Below are 7713 nucleotides of genomic sequence, written 5' to 3' on the forward strand. Positions count from 1 at the left end.
TTTATTGAAAGGAAACATTTGTGAACAACCCACACTGTATACTTGCTTGTTTTTGTCTAGGTTTATTGATTAACACATGCAATATAATTCTGCAATACTCTACCCCGCCTATATATAAATATATATGAATATAAATATCTTTACATATGCTGTACAGGAAAGTTTTCCTTTCATTTTCTTTTTAATGTGAAATCTTAAAGAATCCAGCAGCTATTGTGGCTTCACTTGAAGTATTGTAATCCAGTGACCATGTTACGTTAACCAAAAATGTTGGGAGGGAATGAGAGGACATGTCATTTTTGTTAAAACAGGCGGGACAAACCGCTCAAAGCTGGTTTAGAGTCCCAGGAAGAACACACACTTTGAGTTCAGCAAGTCACATCCTCGAAAACGTCACTTTAAACACCATTTGAAGATATTCAATTGTAAGATAAATGGGGGTGGGATATATGGGGCATCAATGCCTCAGTTGTAAAAACTCTGCTAATCTCCACACGCCCCATACGAACCCAAAACTCCCACGAATGTCTCAATGTTTCGATCCACAACAAACCCATTTTTTAAATTTCGGCATTGGGCTTTCGGCTTTGGTTATATTTGTTCAAAATATTCTGATCCTGTTGAACCTAAAAGCCTTCTCTTGCTGAATGTATGCCATGTGAGAAGGAAGGGAGCTAATCAGATATAAACTGCCATGTAAATAAAGGGACAGAGGTTTAACAAGGCTTTTATGATGCAAGGAGCAGGGCGAGGCATCGCTGTACGTGTTGCTGCGTGTCTGCGTGACCTTTTTCAGTTTGACGATGCTTTTCTGGTTAGAACGTTGCTGTGTCGAAACTCTGTGTTCCCCCCTCGCCCGCCCACACATCCTACCCACACGTCCATCACGGAGGGATCCCCTTTTATAGTTCATTCATTGACGCGTTTTTAACCGTTTTGAACTCCTGTCGAGGGTAAACATTGCAGACATTCAGCTGACCCCCTTTGTGTTGCACCTCACCCGAGTAATCAAACCGAAAACTGATGCTCTGTTCTCTTAAACCAAGTGCAGTACTCCTTCTGGACCCATTCTCTGGTTAAACTACGAAGGACCAAAAAAAATAAATCCAATTGGGAAAGAAAACAGGTAACTGATGAATTAACAAACACGGCGTTTAACTTTCTCAGCTCTGAGCATCGATCCAGTGCCAAACTCTAAAATCAATGGAATGGACATTTCACTCAGGTTCGCTACCTTTTCAGAGAGTTCCATTGATTGCCGCAGCGTTGCTGTTCATCGATTGATGTCGTCCTTTCCGTCCTCCCGTAATCAACGTGTAGATTTAACCGCGCTGAAAGGTTCCCCTTGAATTCTGATTGGCCAAGAACAACAACGATGATCAATCGAGTGGAAACACAAACCCTGGAATTGTTATCAACAGAACTTGCTGTCGTTTTGATCACTTTGAGGGTCGCTTAAGTCCTGAAACAATGTGATTGTTTTATCCAAGGGCTTCGTTGTATGGTTTATAAACCCTTGCTCATTGCCCCTGCAGAGCGGCTACATTTCCACATTCTATCAGTGACATGCACTAAACCTTGTTCATTGTCGTACCTGCCGCACAAACTCACTCCTTCAGCAGCGCGGGAACGTTGTATTGCTTTTTTTTTTCCCGCGGGAAAGGTTGATGCCAAAACGCCAATACGATTGTGAATGAGTCAATAGCTGTTGTGCGCTTCAATACCGTTCCAGTGCAAGTAGTCGGTCCTGTTCCCTATTCCTTTGTGCTAATACCAGAGTTTGCCCTATTAAGCTGCTATCAGGACTGTGCTGATATTATTTGAATGAGTCCACAGTCAGTGAGAGCAAGATGGAAAGAGAGTTAAAGAGCTAATGTTTCAGGCAATATCAGGCACGTCTCTGTTTCATTGCGTCCATCCAGTAAGATACTGTAGTGCGTAATTCACTCCCACTCAAAGGATGGCATTCCCGACACTTTGATCAGTACCACACTGCTTCAACCCTCGGCCATGAAGCGGACACAGCGCTGGCCGCGCACGCACTGCTGTCCGTTATCCGTTTCGTGTCTGCGTCACAAGTGTGTGGTTACCCTGTGGAATTGCGTGTGCGATTATAGCGCTGTGTTTGCCTGATGACAGGGGGCTCAAAGTGCGATTGTCTAATGGTTCTTCTCTGGACCTTGCTGTGAAGTGGGATTTAAATCCCTCATACATGTTTGACACTGACTGACAACTATTGAGAGAATCTAAGTTCCAAACCTCTCATTCTCGATGTACCAGATGTTAAGGGTACTGAATGCCTTGGTGTTGATATGTTAGCAAATCAGGGTATTCTTTTTGTCTGTAAAGGTGTCTTTGATTTACCAGTACATTTGATTTGTTTATTGATTTTTTTTATGTGCCCCATGCACACGGACTGTATATACCTTGTGCCTAGTATATCTAGTTTCCACAGTCTATTTTTGTGGTATGTATGTGCCTGTAAAAATGCAAATATGTGTTTTTATTTTCAACTTGCAATATATGTAAAAAACATTAGATGAAGACTAGTATTGCTGAATTAAAATGACAATGTCAGTATATATAATTTTCCCTGATTTGGGAAACACAAAATTGCACATTTTTGTTGGTTCGAGCCTTCCAACACCATACGCGCTGTACTTTCATGTCCTGTACATATGGTATACACAGAGACGTGGGGCACTTTGTTGTGTTTTTCCACAACCTCCTGTATAATATACATTTTCTACAGTGGTGAGCTCTGACAGGCTTCTGGTGGATATCGGCAGTCTTGACGTGAGCTTAGATGATCTGCTTGCTGCACACAGCCAAAAATGACAAAGAATATATGAACCAAAACTGTAGAAATAATTATAAATACAGGAACCACGCTAAATCTGTCTCAAATCATATTGTCGCACGGGTCTTTAAACTGATGCTGGTTTACCATCCCCCCCCAAAAAAAGAGTCTCTCCGCGGCTGAATTTGGCTCACGGGCCTCAGCAGTCACACGCTTTACTCCCTGGTTGAGTTACCTTGACAGAATAGCAGAGTGCATGCTTGTATTTTTCTTATCAAAGCAGAGTTCTGTGTACGATTCTTAGTGGGACCTTCAAATCTAGACATTGTTGTGAACCAACTACTGTACAATGATTTCATTTAGCAGTTAAACCTTTGTGTCGTAGCTACTGTAGCCTGCTTCGCGTCCCTAAGCCTTCTCTCTGCTTCAGGACTTTGTGTATCGTGTGCTTGAGTTTGTGTGTGTGTGTGTGTGCGTGTGTGTGTTCCTGTGCCTTTCCTTCTATAATGTTGGTCCCACTTGAGAATATGATGCCGTTTAGGCGTTTGAAACCCATGTGAGGCTGAGAGAGACGCCAGCAGAAGCTGGAAAGTGTTACACGGTCACGGCTCTTAAAAAAACAACAAAAAAAACAACGACGACAACAAAAACAACACTTTAATGCTCCTAAAAAAAGACTCTAGCACATCTTTAGACTTAGTAGCATTCCACAGCCTACAAGAGCAGCTCGGTGTGGGCATCCAGACACACTTTACCAGCACCATGTAGACGACAGCACAGATATCTGACACAGCGTGTGTCCTCTCTCTCTTTCTCTCTGGAGGCCAACCATCTCAGGCTGTGCTCTGCTTAACAAAAAGGTTCAAGTATTTCAGAACTCCAGCTCTGTCTAAGTTGATGTCTACCGTCCAGGTGCAAGTCAGCTCCCTGCCCGAGCCGCCGCGCCTCCAAATCGATCTCAAAGGATCGGGGGGGGGGGATCTTTGGGATGCTGGTTGCTATTTTTTTGGCCGTCCAGTCTTTGCCGACTGTGATGCACGGCAGGCGGCGATGGGTTGGGGGGGCGGGGGGGCTGATTTGAGCCTGCGTCCAAAAGGCTGTCCTGTCCACCACCTCTGCTGGCCGAGAACACAGAACCACACCCTGGTCTCTCTCAATAAGCTGGTCTGTCAGTCAGTGGCAATGTTGTTTAAGCGTTCGTAAAAAGACGATACATTGTTGTGCAATAAAAAGATGAGCGCATTGGCATACTTACCTCTGTGTGTGGACTTTCATTCGCTGGTGTCGTCTCCGCTGGTTGTCCCTCTGAGTTAGAAGAAGTGCATGTGAATATTTAACTGCTGCAAACACGCACGCACGCACACACCTACACACCTACACAGCTACCTACACACCTCAACCTTGTAAATCAGTCAGCAACCCCTCCACCATCATTCTGCCCCACATCAAATGAGATCTCTCTCTCTGCAGAGAAGGGCTCTGCTGCATCCCTGATGAGATGTCTGAGCTCAGTCTAAGAGCTTTCCACTCCTGTGTGTGTGTGTGTGTGTGTGGCAAAAAACAGCACAGCAGCAAGTGTATTTATTCCTGTACCTATAGAGCATGTGTGTGCACATTCTGTTTCTGATCAGAGAGAGTAAATGAACCAGTAGCAGTTTATGGGTATGTGAAATGGTGTGTGTGTGTGTGCGTCACAGATGAGGGCAGTCCAAGGACAAACTCCTCTGGCAGCCTGGGAGCAGCACCCACCCCTTCCCTTTCAGTCTATTTCCTTTACACACACGCACACACACACACGCGCACACACACACACACACACACACACACACACACACACTGTCTGCATCCTCAGTGATTATGCATGGCACACTGAGACAGAAAGATTAAAAGCACACGCGAGGTGAGCTTTTGACATGTTGCCTCCTCGTGTGGCTGATACAGAAATGGGTGAGGCCATCCGCAGTGCGTGTGTGTAGTTTTACCTTGACGTGACACAGTGTCCTCTCTCTCTCTTCTGCTCTATTGACACGCCCACACCCACTGTTCTTTCTCTCTCTATCCATTTCATTGTGATTCAATGAGGAAGCATCGTGCTGATAACGGCTGCAGGGAGATACTACAACAAGTAGTGAGGCTGTGTGCAGTCTGAGTATATAGTTTCATTCCGTATATGGTGAAGGATTGTCCTCTACCTGGTTTCCTCTGCAGTGCTGCTCCTCTACTGTGTCCCTGGATGTCCTACTTCAATTAATCATATTGCATCTCCCTCTCTATCCCCCTAGGCTGTTTACCTCCAGAGGGCAATTTGTTTATTTAGCTGCCTACTGGTATTCTCGTCCCTCTCCCATCCATCTTCCTTCTGTTCCCTCTAACGCCTCCTTTACTGGGTTCAAACATTATAGTCCCCCGGGTTTATGAGCAACTGCGATTCGCTAATGTAACTTATGGATGTACACGGGAAACTCTTTGAGTGTGTTCAGGGCAAAAAGATATAAACGTTTGCCCCGTAACCTCGTTCCTCGTTTCCTCCCTGCTGAAGCTGCTTCAGCCATGTCTCTTTGCACCGGAGAGCATCCAGAGAACTCAAATCTGAATGTCAGAATTAGCATTTGGTCCAAGCTTTGAGTCCACGAATGAGTCAGTGAGCAAGACACAGAAAGAGAGAGAGAGAGGGAGAGAGACGGATAGACAGACAGACAGCGATACACTAAATCATCTTACAGCCGCAGGCGGCCTCAGTAGCATCCCAGCTGCTGGACAGTGTGCCGGGGAGGAAGTGAGAAGTGCGTCAAGCTGAAGAACAAACAGAAAGAGACAAGAGGGGCGGGTCACATAACACGATATGTCATCGTGTTTGAATTGATATACGTATGTCCCTTTCTTTTGTCCCTAATTGTTTTGGCTTTTTATTCCTCATTTAAACAAAAAAGGAAATGTTTCTCAAAGGGATCAATGCAGCCTTCGTTCAAGGACACTTTGAATCGTGTGACTTCTTTTGTATTTTGATTTTCTTATATTGAGCAAAAAACAATAATTAAAAATAAACCATCTTCCAACCATGATAATGTGGCCGAGCTCCTTTGTCATTTGTGAAAATTAATATATATTAAAAAGATTTTAAATGGAAAGACCATCATTTTATACAATCCATCATCAAAATGAATAGTGTATTCATAATCAGCACATTGGCAGCCAAAATAAAACATTTCAAACATGGCCTTAAAGCAACAAATTATGTAATGAGCAGTGTGTCTCTTGGGGTAGAGCAGGAAGAGAAGGAAGAGCAGGGAGAGGAGGAATAAAAAGGCAACAGCAGTAACAAGGGCACATCCTGCATGAAGTATTCTGTCTAAAAATACGTTTTATGTAAATTGGAGATGGAGAAGAGATGTCTAAAAGTGGCTGAGAAACTTTCCTGAGAAAGTCTCTGAATACTGCCGGAAATTTCAATAACTATTTCTTGTGAACCCAACAGTCACGCAGCTATTTCGGTTGAACGTTTCGTCTATTGAAAACAAAATGAGAGCTGCAGCAGAGGGAAGAGAAGGCGCTGAGAGGTGGATGCTGGGCTCTCTGAGAGCAGCCTGTCTGAGCAGCACTCCATGCATCTGCCCCGCTAAACACTTCCCATTACAGCCGACCCAGAAACGTCCATGAGCCCTCTGGCTTAAAGAAGAGGGGTGAAAAGGGATGAAGTAAAGAGTAAAAATAAAGCACGGATATGCGGGAAATATGCGAGCAATAGGAATTATGATTCATGGGCTCCAGTCATATATATAGTTCCCCTTTTCCCCCTCGAAGCACTTTGTTTTGTTTGCAAAACATTTAATCTCCACCAGGTCTTTGGGCTGTTTCAGCTGTGATTGTTTCTAGACAGGAAACAAAGCCCCCCCCACCCGCCCGCCTGCCCACAAATACACTCTCAATGAATTCACTCCATCATCCACTCGCACCGATAATATTTGCTCTGGGCCGCCGACTGCAGTGATGAGAGCCAGGACAATGCTTTGGCGTCTGAATCATCTCATCTGTTCTGCTCTGTCAAGGTCTGTACTCAGTGACACTTTGGCTATTCATCAGGGGGGGGACGCACACACACACACGCACACACATTCACACACTGTGTCTCTCATGCACACACATGCACACGGGGGGGAAGACAAAATATCCACCGTTGCGGTAGGACTGTCATCGCAGAGCTCTTATTAAGGGATATATGCAGAACACACACACACACTTTAGTCACCACATTGTCTTTCTTTGTTTCATGCGGTATTACATTTAAAACCTCCTGACATTTGCAAGACTACTTAGAGTCTGAGTGAAAGTAAATGCAGAAATCAGCCCTCTCGATCATCTACTGTTTCTATTCTATCTACAAAGTGAGCGTCGATATCTGAGCCAACTTCTAACAAAGAGGGCTACAGTTCTATGAGTGATACGTGTACTAAAAAGTATTGACACTAAGTGTTGTTGTTTGTGTTTGCAAATATTCCTGCCTGGTCTAGATTTACTGCTGACACAGTATGCTGTGTAGCGATTTTAAGACTTAAGATTTTAAGTGGCCTCAGTAAAGATTGATGACAGCGTGCTGAGAAGTCTCAAGCAGGTTAATGTTTCCGGGTGTGACGGGGGAACAGCACTGACGGTGTAATTGTCTGCAGGATGGAGGAACCACACGGCATCCATCACACTTACACAGAGAGCCTCCAGGTCCTGGAAGCACTCTCACCTGAGAACAAACCCACCTCAGGTAAGTCAAATTAAGACTAACAAATGCAATAGAAATGTACTAAAAGGCTCTGTTCTCAGCGTATGACACGAGCCATTCATTTGTGTATCACCACGACGTACAGTATGTCTCTATTGGTTTAAAGGAACTTTTCCTCTCTTTTTTGTGTCTATTAACTTCA

The sequence above is a fragment of the Gasterosteus aculeatus genome, chromosome 3, assembly GCF_964276395.1.
Source record: "Gasterosteus aculeatus chromosome 3, fGasAcu3.hap1.1, whole genome shotgun sequence".
Lineage (NCBI taxonomy): Eukaryota > Metazoa > Chordata > Actinopteri > Perciformes > Gasterosteidae > Gasterosteus > Gasterosteus aculeatus.